The 19423-nt window shown below is 43.2% G+C and overlaps 1 long non-coding RNA gene across 1 annotated transcript in view; it reads right to left on the bottom strand.

The window, feature by feature from the left end:
• The window catches only part of LOC146206202 (uncharacterized), a 542419-nt gene that overhangs the window by 332813 nt on the left and 190183 nt on the right, over positions 1-19423 (bottom strand). The window lies entirely within an intron of this gene.

The following is a 19423-nucleotide window of genomic DNA, read 5'->3' as shown; positions in this document are numbered from 1 at the left end:
TCCTGTACAAAACTGTAAATAAACGATTTTCATTCATACTGGCAGCACACCGCAGATGGGCGACCCGCGTGCCTCTCCTCACTTTGCGTCAGGATCTTATAATGTGTCCACTTTGCATGTTGAGTAAAATGCTCCAGTGAGGGACACATTTAGAGCACCTTCACATACTTATACGGACATATCGGAGCTTGCGCTGCAGCACCTCGCGTATCGCGCCGCGTGACACAAGTGCCTTTGGAGCTACTGCGGGCGGTGCTTTGGAAAAAAGGCCACCGCTGATTGTAAAATGTCTTTGTTACTGATTGCGCAGTAAGGGCATAGTTCATTTCTTCGTTTAATTCAGTTGCGAAGCAGGCCATGTTAGCGCCGCCGCAAACCAGGGTGCACCGAACGACGGCTTTTCGAATGACACAGCAGTGTCGCTTTGAAAACAAGCATTCTAGACCGAAGGGCGCTTTCAAACAGAGTTGACGGTCACCTCGTCAAGTGGTTTTACAGCGTTAGAGCTTCCAGCAGGTGAAATCGCGCGAGAAATCGTGGAGGCGCCATCAGGAGAAGCTCCCCTTGCCGGGACAAGGCTCCACAGTTCGATATATCGAATGTACCGACAAACAGGAGTTCGATAAACGCGAACGCCACTCCTATCTTTTTGCTAGAACTTTCAAGGGGATAGCATTTTCAAGGAGATAATTTTTGCCTTTGATATGGCCAATAATTGAAAACATCTGCGCTCGAGTGTATTTGCCCCAGCGTTCGTGATGAACAACTCGGGAAAATTTTCATTATTATTATAATGTACCTGTAAAATTGCCGAATGTTTTGCAACAACCGGTTTACACAAAAATTAATACAGATGTCAAGCGCTTTTTTAAATAGAAAAAAAATATTCAGTGTGCCTTCTGATGTCACTAACGATATTTCTGTTCTTTGCAGTGTCTCGGCGTCATAAGGGCGAGGCTAGCCTCTACAAACCCAGAGTAGGGTCGATTTTCGGCCCAGTGGAAATACGGTCGTTGGCCTATTGACCTAGGCTATAGCGGTTCGTAAAAGCGTGCAATGTTTGTTTTTCTACGTCAAAAATTTTTTAAATGTCAGTGTTGATTCTTGTACAAACGGGCTGTTGAAAATCAAAACATTCTGCACCTTTTACAAGCATTGCAAGATGGAGGTTTTCTGAACGGAACTCGTACAACGGGAGCAACGGCGAAAACAGCCCGAGGTCAACCAGGTCGAGCACCGAGAATGTCTGACAGGCACTTCAAGCGTTCGCAGGCGTCCTGTCGATGCATAGTTTCGTTTTCTGTTTGCTATAGGGTCATTCCATGCGAAACGTCCCAGGCCCCAAAACCGACCATTCCCAATTCTCTTGAAAAAAATTGGGGCAATTGTGGATCGTGTGAATACAGTATTGGTAAAATATTTTGGCGAAAAAAAAACATTGTTTTTACGTAAGCGACCTTCGAAGTTTTCGCGAACACGCAAATGTTGTTTGCAGTTAAATATTTTTAAATCAGGTGAGAAAGCAGATACAATAACAAAATTTATTTTATATTATCGCAATATATGTTGTTCCTTAATGCAACATCATTACTGCCTCCATATAAAGCAATTCTGCGTCTCCTTCATTCAATAAAGAAGCAAAAAATTGTGCGTTTTCAGTTTTTTATATCATAAACTTCGTTGATGTTTCGGTCGCAATAAATTTTTACAGCGTTCGCCCTTTGGTAGAGTTGATGCCAAAAATAAATTAAACGTTCAAGGTCCACTTGAAATGGGTCCCCAAGAAGGGTAAACAACGCCATTACACTGATAGATATTGAACCACCCATTATTCTCCCGCAAAAATTTTCGATCTAGCTTCTGCAACACCAGAGATATCGGCGATTAAAAATGACCCTTCCAATTTTCCCTCTCGAAGGGAGCCATAAAAAAATAAAGAATACAAGCAAGTTCAAAGCTCCACCCAGAAATACGTCACTTCGACGAACTTCCGGTTGCCACGCGCTCGCCCGCTCGCTTGCTGGCGTACTCGTATAGTATACTCAGTATACTCGCGTCAACTCGTCGTCGCTCGCACACGCCTGAGGAGTTCGCCAGATCGCGCAGCGACGGTTAGTGTAACCGCGAACCCGTGGTTAGCCAAACCATGTTTACACCACTAACCGCGGTTATCGCAAACCGAGCTTGGTGACCTCGGTTTGCGTCGTTAACCGAGGTTATGGCGGCGTCTGTTGACGGAGGCTACTCGTCGGCGCCCGAGTGCGCGAAACGTACGAGCGGGTCTGCTTCATTAAGTTATTCATTTGCCCACTGTTTCACGTTTAAAGGTTTAAAGATCGATGTATAGAATATGGTGCCGCCCGACGTCTTCGATTACGGCCGACAGCGCAGCGACTGCGTACCGAAGCCTTGTCTTGCCTGCAGAAAGTAAAAAAATGCGCGGCCTTAGCTATGAAAGTACACGAGTTTGCAACGCTTGCAGCACGGGATGCCGCGAGCAGGCTGAGTTACGTTACACAATTACCGCGGGGGTGGGGTGCGCGAGCGCGGCGAACGACGGCGCCGAGCATGACCGTCCCTAGTCGTCGCTAGGCCTAAATTGTTTCGCTTCGAAGCCGCGGCGGTCGGCGCTGTGGAACTGATCAACGCTGTCGTAAATCGTCTACTTATGAAACTGCATTATTGTGAATCCTATCCTGCCATAGTAAAATATTTATAGGATTAACTCTGGCGACGCATGCATCGCAGAGCTAGTACGAGCAGATCGGATCAGCCGAAATGCAGCAGCGGCAGCTGGCTTGAGCAGAAACTTGCTTGTATCACGGCTATCGCTTTTACCAGCAATCTGCTGCTGGTCAGCGATCCTCACGAGGGCTTCATGCTTGATATTCGGCTCAGTATTCCAGACGCCAACAAATTTTAGCACGCTTTATTTCGGACATCGGTGCTAACGATCCGCCGTGCCGTTCGCGTACGGTATGCGGGAGGAGGGGCCACAGCGGCGGTGTTTACGGCGGTCGAGGAGGTGCTGCCATCGTGCGGTGCTTGACCGTGCGTTTGACGCCTCGTCGGACGACACTCCGGTGCTCCTGGAACCACGTTATATAAATAAGATATTTATAAATGCAGCTTCGTTCCGCCGATCACTGCGTCGCTTCGGTTGTTGTACTTGATGGGCAATGGCCGCCTAACCGGTAGGGGCGACGAGCTGTGTAACCAATGTAACAACAGCCCGCACAGAGTTCGAGCAGCGCACGAGCAGACGACTTTCGCAGCTACCCGAAGTGTGTCCGTAATCCCGTGACGTCATGGCTGCAGTGGCCGCAGCGAATGGCAGCTTCTAGCGCTTCTAGCAAGCCTTGCCAGTCAACTCACCCGTGACGTCACGGTTTTAGGAAATAGTTCCATGCGACACCGCCAAGCGACGTCCTCTCTGCCCGCGAATTTAAAAAAAAAAATGCTGTTTTTAAAAATTAATAATAAATCGCTGGCTTTGTTCCAAGGAGTTATACTTTGGGTTAATGCTCAAAAGGATTTGTTCTACACACTGAACACGTTTATCAGTGGCTTCCTGGTGGCCGTTTCAGTGGACCTTTAAAAAGCACTGTTTGAGAAAATCAGTCCCAAAGTTTGCAAAAAGCAACATTTTTGCTAACTTGAGACGTTAATTAGGCCTATAGGCCCTCGAGATAAAAATGCGTGACATAGCTGATTAAACGCACAAACTTCACTGCTTACAATCTAGAACCTTTTGCTCAAGTAAATTTTGTCTGACGCGAGAAAAAAAATTTTTGAAGTTCACAATCAGTGTCACTGCTCGGCACTGGATAACACTTGTGCGGCTCCCACCTTTTCTTGGGACACACTCTTACTTTAACTCTTTCCCAGGCCAACTTTCTCAATTAGCTAATGCCAACAAAAAATTTATCTTCAACGATGCGCTTTCCAGAGTTTGACATTCATTTTTGGCCTCTGTCTGGTCGGGAATGCAAAGAAAGCATTAACGTGAGGCCCATTGTGTGACAGTTGGTCGACTTACAGAGACAGAAGAATGACGTGGACATTTTTTTCTCTTGTCTTACAGCAGAGCGAAATGATGGCTTTAACTTGCCCACGGACACGTATAGAAGGGCCAACCTACAAACAGGAAGTGTCACTACATTCGTCTTCTCTCCTGTTTTCTTATCCTCTCATCTGTTCAACATTTGAATTTTTCGTTTCAGATTAAGACAACCTGTTATACATGGCTGTTCCTTTCTTTAGTGTTTCTTTAGCGTTTGAGCTTGACGTGACGGCAACATGAAGTTTTGAAGACGTTACTGGCCTGAAGTCGTGGATCTGTCGCATTCCTTTCACTGCGATTGTCAAGGCAAATCTGGAAGCCAGTTCTGTTCTTTTTTATTGTAGTTCTGCATTGGGCATCAAGATTACTGTAGTTCTCTTTACATTTGTCCAGGCAAACAGATCATCTGGTGATCTCCATCTGTACACTTTGACCCTTTTAATTCAGCCTGTCTTTTTCAGACCGCATGGTAAAATTTCAATCGAGAGGAAGGAAATCAGTAATGTTCTTTGAGTTGAACTGCGCAGGGGTTTTAACTCCTAATTTATCGCTATCAACTTGTCTCTTGCCTTCATACTTATAAGTAAGCGATGCAGGGGACCTGGTACTGCAAACTGTCGCTCATCTTCCATTTTCAGTGTACCGAGACGCGTTCTTGTCTTCTATACTAGATATGTCTTGCCTGTGAGCCTTTCAGGTTGAAAATGGTTTAAAGCGCTGCCAACGACGCCTTACCTGCTGCCTTTTCTCTCTGTCGAGTGATGACTTGCGAAAGCTGCTTCAAGATGGCAAGCATGCTTAGACTGAGGATCTGCGTGACAGAAAATTGGTGGATCATAACGTGCATAATGTGCGCATTGATGGAGCATAACGTGAGCTTAATTCGCATAGAAAAGTATGGGCTGTTGGCGCTAAGTGGCAAGAATCAGGCTCTTGCATGACCCGTGTTAAGTTCAGCTGTTTTATGCACGAAACAATTAATCGGCACCATGTAGAATGTCTCTTGAGTCTGATTATTCTCCTGTCTAGATGAAGACCTCACATCGTTCACGGTTTGGTTTCTTCACAAAACTGTAAACTATTAAAATGTTATTACAGTGTAAAAACATTGCAATGGTGATTTTACAGTCATTTTTCGCTTAGAAAACATCATTTACCCACATAACTTGGTTCGAGAGTTTATAAGCCCTCTGAAATTGAGCTGTGCCGCAAATTTTTTATGCAGCAAAAGCACTGTTCTGCAGTGCCGAGCTGTGAAACTGACTGTGAACTTCAAAAGTTTTTTTTTCGCGTCAGACAAATTTTACTCGAGTAAAAGGTTCTGGATTGTAAGCTGAGAAGTTTGTGTGTTTAATGAGCCATGTCGCGCATTTTTATATCGAGGGCCTTTAGGCCTAATTTACGCATGAATTTAGCAAGTGTTGCTTTTTGGCAAATTTGGGACTGATTTCCTCCAAACGTGCCTGTTGAAGAAAGTTTATTTTTGGCATCAACAAAAATTTACTGTGACCGAAACAAGAACAAAGTTTATGATAAAAAATACTGAAAACGCACAATTTTTCGCTTCTTTATTGAATCAAGGAGACGCAGAATAGCCTTATATGGAGGCAGTAATGATGTTATATTAAGGGACAACATATATGCAATAATATAAAATAGAATTTGTTATTGTATCTGCTTTTCACCTGATTTAAAAATATTTAACTGCAACAACTTTGAGTGTTTGCGAAAACTTCGGAAGTGTCTTACGTAAAAAAAAAAAAAAAATGTTTCGCCAAAATATTTTCCCAGAACTGCATTCACACGATCGACAATTGCCCCAATTTTTTTCAAGAGAATTGGGAATGGACGGTTTTGGGGCCTGGGACGTTTCGCATGGAATGACCATATAGTAAGTAGCCTATGGCAGTAGCGGTTATCGGCAGCGCATCAGCGAGCCAAGCCCAGCTCCGCGCATCGTTGTGCTCTAATTAGCGCATCGATTTTATTCATTTTCTCCGTTCTGACACAAGCGTGCCGCGTGGGTTCCCCTCGTTTCCTGCCGCGTGTTTCCACCTCCCAATGATCGAGTTGCGCGTTATTTGCGTGGTCGCATAGTGAAGCCATCCCTACATGGACGCCATAGCATATTAGGAGGCTTTATCGACCTGAGAAGGAGACCATGGAGGGACTTGAAATTTCGGAGCAGTTCTGGTTTGATATTCCTGAATGTTGACATGCAGTACAGCATGTAAAAATTATACAAAATAGTAATTTTCTTGCAGCTTTCACTCAAAGGCAGGCGACCATTATCTATTTTCTATCACTACCCTATTGAAAAAAATTAATATATAGGACCTATTCATATCGTGTTATTGGACATGGGAGTTGTGGGAGTGGTAGGAGTAGTAGGAGTTGCAGGAGTTGCAGATTATGTGCATTGTAGAATGTGGTCAGCGCCCATCGTTGTGGGGAAAATGCGGATGCAGGCTAAAAAGACTTTCAGGTAAATAAAATAATGAATGTAAATAATAAAAAAAAAAACTTGCTGCACCAGGAATCGAACCATGATCACACGGATTAAACCGCAGTCGTAAGCTCTGGCCATTTATGTGGTCTCGTATGTCATCAAAAACCCACCAATCAATTAGTGCCTGGCATTGTCACCTGCTAATACTGCAAGCTAGGGTCACACTCATCATTTTTTGCTCACAAAGCCTGATAGTTCCACAGTTCCATAGTTGATAGAGAGGGCCATGGGGTAGCGCTGAAAATAATTTCTTTTTTTAAAAAGTGCAAAACTCTAAATATTTAAACTGTCAAGTTCCACAGCTAGGTTAGAGAAATTTAAGGACAAAGCAATTCCAAGCAAAGAAGACTTTTCCAACAATCATCTATCTACCTGTCTACGACAGTGGCCCTGAACTCACTGAGTGCAGTCAATGTTGCAGCACCATTTCGGATTTGTACTGGGTGATTCCAATTTGAACAGCATGCCAGGTAAAAGTTCAAATTTAAGCCTGGCTGCCTGAACGTGTGGATTATGGCATGTGGCTGAGAGAGGGCTCCAGTGATCTTCACAGAGCAAAGCGCATGCTGTGCTGCAAGACAACTGATATGGCGACAGTGGGTGAAGTGATACTAGTGCTGTTTTTGTTTGGGCTTCTTTAGTATGTGCCGAGTGTGCACTGCCGATATTTTTGTGTAGTCTTGTTTTCTGTTATTTAACCAGCTTTACGTCATTTTTTGAAGTTTGGCACTGCTACTTAAAACAATGGCTATATTTTGTGCCAATTGCTGCTGTTCAACATATATATACATCTCTTTTTTTTTTAGCTGTTTCTGAGCTGTTTTGCCATAGCTGCATGAATAACAAGGGGTGTCTGGCTTTTATGGAGCTGACCCTTAGACAACTTTCTCTTCGCAATTTAAACACACTCAATGTTATGTGGTGGAAATAAATTTAATTTATTCATTCATTCATTCACAGTCGCCTAAAATGCTCAAAACAAATCTTCTGGTATGCAGCATGCATTAAGCACCTACGCTAAAATCAGTTGCACGCATGCTGGCATAAAAGTCAACCAGATTCCTGGTAGTAGGGAGAATTTGTCCGTTAAAGACAGAAAACTGCCAAAATGTGCTCAAATTCGTGTGGGATCAGGCAGATAGCCTCTGCAAGGATATGCGGAGGTTAGGAATGACTCAGCATTCCTTGTACGAGCTAGCTTCTGCTGAAAAACGCAAGGAATAAGTAGCAGATGATGAAGACATGGTAGCCATGCAACTGTAGCCTAAACGAGAGTAAAACAATTCCTAATCTATGTGATCTAAAACAGATTTCTTGCCCTCCTTCATTATTGCCCCTTTGAATTCTTCTATTTCAGGTGACGTTTTCTGTATGAGCCCTGGAAACGAGTCATGGAGCAAAGAGTCGACAGAATGCTGTGACTGCATGAGCACCCACCAGCACTGTTCAGGCATCTGATGCAGAAACCACAAGAAAAATGTGACTTTCTGACCCCTGGCAGCCCCAAGGCACAGCATGTGTATGTATTACCGTTTTATAGATAAGCAATTGCTTCCAGGAGACGAAAAAGCCTGCTGCTTGAATAATTGAAGACAGGATATGCTCTGCATGAGCTTTGTGAAACTGCAAAACAGCACTAATATGTCAGAGCAAAAAAAAAGGGAAGTAGGTCCACGTTTTGCATTCACATTGCTGATTTTCCCACAGGCGGCACAATGGCTGACTCGCTATTTGGGTTTCCGCCACTAACACTTACACACGCTGTCATAGTCCATACAAATTCTATGTCAATGCTGATAACAAAAAACTTCTATTAATATTCTAATTTGCACCAGCCATTCTTTATCTCAGTCAATTTTCCTATTCCCATATCTTCCAGCCTTGTTTTCTTCCATGGCATTTCTGACATTTCAGTCGTTCTGCTATTTACTGGCCTACTCTTAATCCCTTAGCAGACATTTTTCCTTCTAAATTCATGTCAAAGTGTTTTTTTAGCACTCATGCCACCATATGTCAACTGAACAGGAATTTGTGTTAAACGAGCCCTCCTCGCTGCAAGCTGGACACGTAGTGTCACAATCTTTTACTCACTATAAAGGGTGGGCTACCATCACCATCAACAAAATGCTATGGCCAGAAGCTAGAAGTGGCAGTCTGCTTGTGATGGGTCTTGCTCGTCCAAGTCCACAAAGCAGTTATAGACTGACAGTTAACAGCCCAGTCAGAAAAAAACAGTTGACTCCAACTGGCATTACCAATGGGGATCAAATGGAATCAATTCGAACCAGGGGGAAAATCTTCATTCCAATTGGTTACAATTCAGTGAAAGGAGAAATGGATTGATTACAATTGTACTTGGCAATGAGAATGAACTGGACCAATTGGGAAGTTACTGACTCCAATTGGTTACAATTGAGTCATGATGGATTCCAGTTGAGTCCAATTCAACTCGCAAATTGGAACCATTTAGGAAAAACAGTTGGTTTTGCCAATAGGTCCAAATGGTCTGCCTAACTGCGGCAAAAAATATCCATGGAAACATATGCAAATTTGACAAACACGGCAGAATGTTTATGGTTTTTATATTAGGAGCTTTTAAGATCATAATCTGCAGAATTGTATTCATCATTTGTGCTTTTCTGCAGTTGAAATTAAATGTAATAGCTGTGCTGAACTAAGAGACATAACTAGTCCCAGCATGTGTCAAAAATCCAGATTGTAAAATTAACAACAGTGAGTCTTCCAGGCAGAATCTAGGACCATAGTTTCAGACTGCATTTTGAAGCACTGCAGATGTCTTGCCAGCCCTGCTTCCTCAGATATGCCCTGTTTTCCTCTGGTATTTCAATCTCCATATGGAATAGGAAAATATAGATAACATCTTTAAACATGCAAAATATATACTTTCAATCAAACCCCAGCTGGCATCTCATCTCTGTAAAGCTGGAATACGGCTATTCAGCTAGGAATTCAACTGGAAAAGCACTTTTCCAGCTGAGATGGAGACCCCTGTCAAAATTTGTCTAGTGTTTCTTTTCATCCGGGTGCTACCTGTGAAATCTCTCTCATCTCACATGCAATACTTGCGATTTGTCTTACAGTTGTAATGAACTGAGAAACTGTTTGTCTCAGCCAACCAACACAGTAGCATATGAAAGCATATTTGAGAGCCACGTTAAAAACCAGGATACAGAGAGTTTTCCACGGTTCCAGGCAAGCACTTTAAGAGGGCAATGCTGAAGCGCTGTGTTTTGTACCCATCATGCAGTTGATGAAGACAGCAGCATGCAATGCACAGCACGAGAGAGGGGCAGTTCGTTAAACACGCTTCGTGATTGGGTGGCCGTATCTATTTTACTTCTTCCAAGCTCAGAGGCTTCAGAAATTGCCCAACTTTTGCATCTTTCGTTGTGAAGTAGAGGTTTTTTTCTAAGAGGAAAAGCAGAATTAGTCCTCATGCCAATTATGTGACAACCAAAGACTATTAACGGTTTTTCAAAACTGGCACCTACAGTGGTATGCGCGGTATGTGTGCAGAAATTCTAAATTTGCCTTACTCTATGAGAGATTATTTCAAAGGACATGTACAAGTAGCAGGCAAGGCACTGAAAAAAAAAAGAAGCCAGTTATGTTTTCTCGTTACTGATCACAATATCAGGAGCTTGATGTAAACTGCCAGTTAGAACTACAAAAAGAGCATTATTAAATTTTCCTCAAAATTACTTCATTTTGTTCTATATAAGCTCATATAACTGCAAATGAAATGATTAGATCCACAAGCTGCTGGCTGGCATCCAGCACATTATTTAATTTCAATCATCGTCTGCTTTGTTTTTAACCTATGCACACTTATAGAATTAAATTTGGCATTTGGTTTGCACTGGTTGTTTTTAGCCTTATTAGTTTCATATATGAGGTAATATTTTGTTTTCTTTCTATATATCTCCTTTTGCAAAAAAGACTTCAATAATGTATTGTATCCTTCATGTTTACCTCATTTGACTGTTTACACATGTTGTTAATGAGCAGAAAATTTTATAGACCCTTTTAAAGCGCAAGCGCATGGGCGCTGCCATATCTGACCATATATCCCTTCCGCCATCGCCGGCTTTCGGGCCTTCTGGTTTGAAGGCTTCCGGCGCGCTGGTACTCGGCTGGACAGTGTGGCGTACCCACTATCGCTGGCGACGAGTTTGTAGACAGCCAAAAAAATGTATAATTTAACCACGTAGTTCATTTATTGCGTTCCCCTAATTGTTTGTATTGGCTAGAGCGTTTCGACAAGCCCATCAGCCGTCGACCCGTTTTTTTTTTTTTTTTTTTCTTTTTATCAATTCCATCTCTAGCGCGGTCTTTGTGGAAAACGTGATTTTCTGTACAACTGAATAGATTGCAAACTGATTATCCCCTCAAATGTATTTTTTAATTTTCTTGCGCAAAAGGCGAACGCATGTTCAGGCCCTGCTGGCTGAGACGCATTATGAATGTTCACCATTCAACATTGTGCACAATATTTACTGCTCAATATGGACCCACACATAATCCCCGACAATTGATGAGGTAAATTTTACCTCCTGTAAACGTCCTGGCCTCAAGCGACTATTATGCTGCTTGAAGGCCGCAACAGGGGCTCAGCGCCGTTCACCTGCGCTCGGACGATAGTGACTGGAAACTGCACCGGACTTGAGGACCCACAGTAGGCAGCCCAAGAAAGGGGGGGTATAAAAAATCTTATCATAGTAAATTTCATCATTGGCCTGTGCATTAGTTTCATAAAATGCAGCAGTTATTACATATGTATTGCAGCAGTGCTTGCCTAATTAAAGTTTGGTTTGGTTTGTGGGGTTTAAAACATCCCAAAGCTACTCAGGCTATGAGTGGAGGACTGCTGAAATTAACCAAGTAACCAAAACAAGTAACCAAGGAAAGCCAATATGTCAAGCACATAGCATTTCATGAGCGCAGATAAGGGTGCTGAACAGCTGCAAAAGATGAAAAAAAAAAATAAAATAAAATAAAAGGCATCCCAAGACAATTGCCTCAGAGGAGTGCCTTGCTGAAAAGGATGGCCCAATGTACACACCCGGCAACTGTAATTTAATAATTTAAGTCATAAATTTGAATTGCATATTCTGAAATCCTTTTTCTCAGTTCGCACTTGTTCCAAGAGCACAACCATTAGGAAAACTATAATTTCCAATCACTGCCACCAAAGGCTGTTTTCGAGCTGCTTCCTGGACTAAAATTCTGGACCAAAAAAGAAGAAAGTATCAAATATGTTGCATATAACAAAATAAATGATGTTCGTGTGTAAAGTGCTGAGATTTTTACAAAAATGTCATAAAGAACCCGAAATTACCTTTTCCTGCACAATGATCTACCGGGAAGTTATCTAAGTGCAAACAGTTAGTACACCTTCATTAGTTTTGAAATAATAGTTTTCCTCAGCTGTCATACTTAATGACTCGATATGACAACTGCAACTTTTTTTCTATGATAAAACAAAATATATTTTAATGAGAGGAAGATATGCCATATCTGAAAATTTTATTGCAATTGGTGCAACTGTTCGAAAGTTGCCCTTTAGCCTCGCATGCCCCCTTACCCTCATCGTTCGTCACATGGCGGAATGTCTGACTGCTTTTCACTACTGCTAATTTCATCATTGACCTGAAAACTGAGTTTACAGTATAGAACTCCTTTGCTGCTTTACCTTGTCCATATTTGTGATGACATTGTCCACTTGGCTTTTAGGCCATACATCTGATACATCTGAGCAATCATAGTTCTGCATTAAAAAGGTAATAAAATTCCAACTAAGAGGGATGTTAGGCAAGGAGACACGAACTCCCACAGTGCTATTGACAGCTTGCTTAGAGGACATATTTAAAGACATGGAATGAGTGCAGTTAGGCATCAGTGTTGATGGAGAATTTCTCAGTAATCTGCATTTCACTAATGACATTACCTTGTTAAGTAACTCAGGGGAAAAATTGCTACTAATGATTAACGATCTGGCCAGGAGAAGTTACAAGGTAGGCGTAAAAATTATATGCAAAAGACTATGATAACGTTGAACAGTCTGGGAAAGGAACAGCAGTTTAAAATAGGTAGCGAAGTACTAGAAGTGGTAGGTGAATATATCTACCTAGGACAGGTAGTGACGGCAGATCGGGACCACGAAAGGGCAGTAACTAGGAGAATAAGATTGGGATGGAGCGGATTTGGCAGATACAGTTGAGTGGCTTTATAAAGAAATGCTTGAGGCCTCCCTGGTTACACGTCTTGTAAATATTGCGGACTGTATCGCACTCAATAGCGCAAGTTAAGCATGTTCAAAACAACAAAACCATTATTTAACATAAATTCAAGTGTTACCGTCCAAAGATTTCATCACTTCGTAGGCTCCCAACAGAAACGGGGCAAAATCGGCTGCTGCAGATACCAGCTTCTTCATAATGTTCGGGCTTATTGTTTACTGAGGAAGAGACTGTTGGCTTCCATGACTACAGCTAACCACAATTTACTACGGTCACTGCAGCTTGCTACTTAGCGCAACATCCGGAAGTGAGTGCGAGGACCGTTGTGCCTTTATTTTGCTTTTTTGCCGGCAAGCTACTCTGGCGCCGTTCGTCAAACATTTCGATAGCCCTGCCCTGTGGACACTTTTTTTTGCGTTGGTGTGCGATTACCATGGCTACTGCTGAGTTCTCAATTTCTAGAACGGTTTTTGCGGTAGTGTTTCCTGCACATTCTGTAATGCAGTGCCGGCTGCCGAGAGCAATGACCGCCCCGTACATAGTTGTAAAGGAACGGGTCAGGGAAATTCATTGTATTAGTAGGCGTTCACAATACATGTGAAAGGTAGCAATGCGGCCAAGACCTACAAAATCCTTCATTATACATGTCATTTCGCTGTAGAGGTGTTCTTGATATACAGGAGTTTTATGACATAAATGAGGTGTTGGGCATTGTAATCAAGCTTAATAAGCGATATGAACTTAAGGTTGTTCATGCCTACGCACCTACATCTAGTAGTCATGATGACTAGATGGCCGAAAGCTTCTATGAAGGTGTGCAATTGGCAATCAGGAAAGAAAAAATTCAGTATTCTGTACTGATGGGCGAATTTAATCCTAAGGTAGGCAAGAAGCAGGCTGGAGACCAGGCAGTGAGTGAATATTGCACTGGCTCTAGAAATGGCAGGGACAGGTATTAGTCGAGTTTGCAGAATGACGCTTTATAAATCATGATTACCATCTTCAGCAAACCAAAAAACTGGAATCGGACAAGCAAAAGCAAGAATGGGGAGGCTAAAAGTGAAATCAACTTCATATTACGCTCTAAACCTTGCATTGTACAGGATGCGGAAGAAATCAGAATAGTGTGATGCAGTGACTATAGGATGGTAGGATCTCTAATTAGTTTAGATATGAAGAGGGAACGGAACATACTACTAGTAAGAAAGAAGCCCATCAACGAATTAGTAGCGAGAGGGAAAGCAGAGGAATTCAGGGGCTCACTGCAGAACAGACACATAATTTAACCAAGGAAGACAAATTTAGCGCAGAAGAAATAAGCAATATCGGAGACATGATAGCACACAGTAAAAGTAGGTAGTGGGATAGCTGATGAGGACGATAATTCCGGACTTTTTCTCTCGATCGCAGGTCAAAAACTATGAAAATTCTCACAACATCGCTGTCATTTTGTTTTTCTGCTACTTTGAACCCACGTTGCATGCATCATACTTACCCCGATTGAATCTGTGCGCGCCACCAGGCATACGACAGTTGGCGTAGTCTTCCTGTATATGCTCCGTTGGTGCTGCATTCACTGCCACTGGTGGTCACTTGTGTGTCCAGAGTAGGAAAGCGCCTCGTAGGAATAAATGTGCCTTAAAAGCATTTTTTGCATTTCACAGTGCAAGTACGATATTGGCCCTTAATTAGGAAAAGCCCAGTACAACCTAAAACAGGTAGAAAAATTAGGAAGACTCTTTTCAAAAGCCCATTTTTAAAAAAGTGCGATTTATGCACGTGGTTGCGCGTGTGACATGTCCAGTCCAGGTTCGTGGGTTCGATTCTGGCGGCATCTTAGTGCAGGCAAGCGGTACAAATAAGCCCGCCTGCTTTCCACCCAAGACCAGGCTTTGCAGCTGTATTTTTTGCTATAAAATTGAGCATGGCAAAGGAAACAGCCTGCTGTTGGCAGCAAACTTTCAAGGTGAAAGCATTTCTTGCCTCATTCTGTATATGACCAGACAACCGTTTTAGCACCTGTCAATGATACAGAGATCGATAATAATGAAATCAATTACTGCTGATTAATCATAATTGGAGTTGTCATAGCCATGGTTAGTGTTTGATACCATAATAGCTCAGTGTAGATGGGACCACTGTTGACTCTGTTCTGAAAATGCCAGGCACTGCCGGAACTCCTTGTACAACACAACTTATTAGAAGTGTACACACAAGCAGACCAGCACCTGCTTTCGCACTGCCACACGTAAGGATCCTTTAGTACCTCCGCAATTTTTTTTTTTTTCATGCCACTCGGAATAGTCGCACTTCTGGAAATGCTATGGATGTCTTATCTCTGTTTGGGCTTGTGCCCATCAACTGGGATAATTTTGTTTGCATGTACATAGGCAAGCAAAGTGATGATTTCCAGAACTAATTTAAAAAAAAGTGTTTATTTGGCATATATATATATATATATATATATATATTTAAAAAAAAAAAAAAAAAAAACTCATGTCCGCCGTTTAAGGGGAGGCGACCAGGTACTCTGTCACTTCTTCGCCATTTTCAGCTGCCTTCCTATAGCGGGCTTCATCCATGTTTGCTACCCACGCCCGGACTTCGTAGGCGAAGGCCTGGTAGGTCGTGCTCCTCTTGCGTAGGTAGATGTCTCCTACCCACGTAGTGTACACGCAGCGGTGGTCACCGCGCACCCAGACCTCGACCACGAATAGCGCAGCATTCTCTGGTGGGTCGGCGGCGCTGCGCAATACGGGCACGAACTCGACCCCAAATCTGGTTGACATCACTTGCGGCCGCAGATTTCCCATCACGAATTCGACGCCGGCACGCACGCGTTGCTTGTCTCTGTGATCAAGGATGACGCCGCGTACGGCGCCGTTGCGGTTTATACCATAAGAAATGGTGCAATGCTTGTATGTATTCAGCAAGGAGCACGCTATGTTTTCTAGTGTGCTCGCAGACGCCTGGCTCATTGCCTCTATATACCGCAACTCGTGTGTCTCGTCCAACCGGATGGGCGCCCGCATACCGCGGACGTAGAAGCGGCCGCTGCCCTCACGTGTCGGCGGTCCTGTAACGCAGTCGCTCGCAGACATTTTTCAGCGGCCGGCGTTGCTGCGACCCGGTTGGAATAAGCTAGAAGCTTGGTGCAACCGGCTGAAAATAAGCAAATCGTTATTGCAACCCATGGATTGGCTTGGCTTTGTTTATTATTTTCGGATTGGGGTTTTTGCAGGAAAGCCCAAGGCAGATCACGTGTCGTGTGTTTGTAAACGACGTTTGGAATGTGTGGTCGTGTGAATCGCGATTTTTGCGCCGTGCACATTTCGTGCCTCAGTGCTCATCTTGCAGTTTCTTCATGGATTACGTTAGTAACGACAGAGGCGATAGACGCAGTAGAGGCTTCGTGCATCCACGGAAGTTCAAAGAGTGCTCCTACCTGCGGACCCCGTCGGTCTCTCCGTTCGTTCTGCAACAAATCATATTTGCGTGTTGCTTCACAAACAGGGCGTCTTGGATTTATTTTTGAAGCATGAATGGTGCACAGTGTGGCATACTAGAAACCAAGAGCGTATGTAAAAGGCCTGTTTATGGGGATCGTGATTTGGTTTGTGCTGCCATGGAAGAAGAATATTCTCAACGTGTAGGTGGTCTTGGCTTTCGTTTTGAAGGTTGCGGTGTTTATGTAATCACCGTATGTGATCGCTTGCCTGATTCGGGAAGGGTGTTTATGTGCTCTTTCTTTTGCAATGCCGGGCACTCCAGATAAAACGGGCCTTTTCGAAGCTGCGAGCAGTTTTCCCAAAACTGCCTTAGCGAAAGGACACTTCTATTTCGCGTTATTCACGAGGTGTCCGCGTTCGCGTAGTGTGCAAGAGTGTGTAAAAAATATTTAGCATTATCCCGTTCCTACGTTCCCTGAATCGCACAGGGTATAGGCACTAAGATGGAGCCGAAGTGGTGCCTTTCGCCCTCAGTATATCCCAATATTAACTTCGAAAAATATATCCAGCAGGTTCAGTACTCGATTTTCTTTTACCGCTTTTCCCAAGTTGCGTCGCCTGTGTGCACGCATTTTTCACGTTGCCCGCATTGTGCTGAAGCTGCCTGAATTGAACAAACCTCTATCCACTAGTTTGATCCAAGGCTTTCTGACCAACCGCGCGCGGTTTGTTACTGCTAATACCCAGTCCTCTTTTTCAAAGTTTTCTTTCAGCTATGTGTTCCACGAAGCACTGTCCCTTACTCTTAACGATCTCCCTTCAGTAACTTCTACCACCTACATTTTAGTTGATGACTGTGTACTTTGCTGCTCTGTAACCAACTCGTCTGACGTTTCTGCCTTATATCTATATCTAATTCACATACAATAGTGATGTGCTATGTGGCTTCCGTCCCTGAGAAGCTTTAGACTATTTTGATTTCTTCTCACCACTGCCAAAACAACACATCCTACTTACAAAATTAACACTAGTACTATTTTTTCAAAGAATTCGTTTAAGTACCTTAGTGTTCACCTCACTAATGGCTTAGCATAGTCTTGCCTTGTAAGCCATGTAACTAATTACTCTAATAGAACTGTTGGATACCTCTATCGTAACCTACCCATGGCTGGCACCTTCTTGTGTAAAATTACTAGATTACAAAACCCTTGTGTGATCACAACTTTAATATGCCAATGATATAGTTGATCCACACTACTGTAACTTTACTGAACCTTATGAGCCTGTTCAAAACCGTGCCACCAGTTTCATTCCCTCGAATACTCCTTCAGCATCTCTGCCATGAAGTCTCTGTTACAGTCTCTGTTCTCGTCGCTGTACTTCATGCCCCTGCCTTTATCACCAGCTTTTCATACAAGACCTCATGGCAGTCGTCTCGGCTAACCAGTGTATAGAACACCTCGCACAGGTCATCGTAAATGTGGCGTTTCACCGCGTGCCCGCACAACTACATTTCGTGAGTCATTCTTCGCAAGCACTGTTCACAACTGGAATCATCCCTCATCAGTGATCCTGTAAGCTTCAATACTGCCATCGAAGAACCTGTCTAATCACAGCCATGTATACCACTCATCATCATCATCAGCCTGACTATACCCACTGCAGGGTGAAGGCCTCTCCCATATTTCTCCACTTAACCCGGTTCTGTGCTAGCTGCATCCACTTGACCCCTGCGAACTTCTTAACCTCATTCGCCCACCTAACTTTCTGCCGCCCCTGCTACGCTTTCCTTCCCTTGGAATTCAGTTTGTTACCCTAAGCGACCATCGGTTATCCTCTCTTCGCACTACATGTCCTGCCCATGCCCATTTCTTCTTCTTAATTTTTTAATTACTAGCCACTAGCCTGTCGCCATTTATCACTGTGCACAAGCCCTTCTGTAAAGTCTCACATTAGGACCTCTGAGGTATCAATAAACACATAAATAAAAGCATGGTTGATAAAGATTCCTTACAATATGGGAACTGTGATTATGTTCGGCAGGAATATATATATGTAACTGGACCATGTTGAACGGTGTTAAGCTTGAGCTTGGCACTATTGTCTTTCCTGTGATGTTGAACTCAGAAATTGGGATACTGAGTGATAACACTGACATGGTGGCTTGCCTTTTGAACTTAGAATTTGATTGCAGTATTCCTTTCTTTGCATCCATCCTAAATGCAGGGGTGGAAGTGCTGCTCCATTCTGCTCCAGCCTGCTTTCCCTGCTCCAAAATTGCTCCAACTCGACTGCACCAATGTTCTGACATTAAATTTAGTGGAGCACGGTTTTGCCGCTCAGTGGGCCATTACTGGTATTGACAGCAAGAACCGCAATCTGAGACAATTGAGTTAAGCGACTATGAGAAGCGCAGCTGGGCAATGGTCTGTTGTGAGTTCTGTATACAGGGTATGTGGCTGGTGTAGTCAAAACGATGGCAGCACACCGGTAGCAGAGATGTAATGCATCTCACCCAATCCTAATACGTATAAAATTTTAATATACTAGAAAAGTATGCAGCATAATGTTTGCTTATAAGCAAATTTGAGGAATTCGTTACGGAAAATGTTCTGTGCACTTGATATAGCTTCTACTCCGAGCCTTTTGAATCGCCTGTGGTGAGGGAAATGAGATCAGCGAGTGAAGCAGGCACACCAAACTACTACGAGGTAGCGAAGCACTGGAAGTAGTAGACGAATATGTTTACTTAGGACAGGTAGTAACCGCAGATGTAGATCATGAAAGGGAAATAACGAGAAGAATAAGATTGGGATGGAGTGCATTTGGTAAGTGTTCTCAGATTATGACTAGTAGCTTACCGGTATTGCTCAAGAGGAAGGTATACAGCAGTTACATCTTACACTTACTCACCTATGGAGCTGAAATGTGAAGGCTAACGAAAAGGGTTCTAAGTTGAGGACAACGCAGATGACTATGGAACGCAAAATGGTAGGTGTAACATTAAAAAATAGGAAGCGCATAGAGTGAGTTAGAGAAATAACAAGTTAATTACATTCTAGTGGAAATCAAGAAGACGAAATGGGCATGGGCAGGGCATGTTATGCCTAGCGAAAACAACCGATGTTCGCTTAGGGTAATA

The sequence above is a fragment of the Amblyomma maculatum genome, chromosome 1 (assembly GCF_055883805.1).
Source record: "Amblyomma maculatum isolate TAMU_Amacu chromosome 1, ASM5588380v1, whole genome shotgun sequence".
Classification (NCBI taxonomy): domain Eukaryota; kingdom Metazoa; phylum Arthropoda; class Arachnida; order Ixodida; family Ixodidae; genus Amblyomma; species Amblyomma maculatum.
The sequence above is the reverse complement of the archived record's forward strand: the minus strand, read 5'-3'. Positions and strand labels throughout refer to the sequence as shown.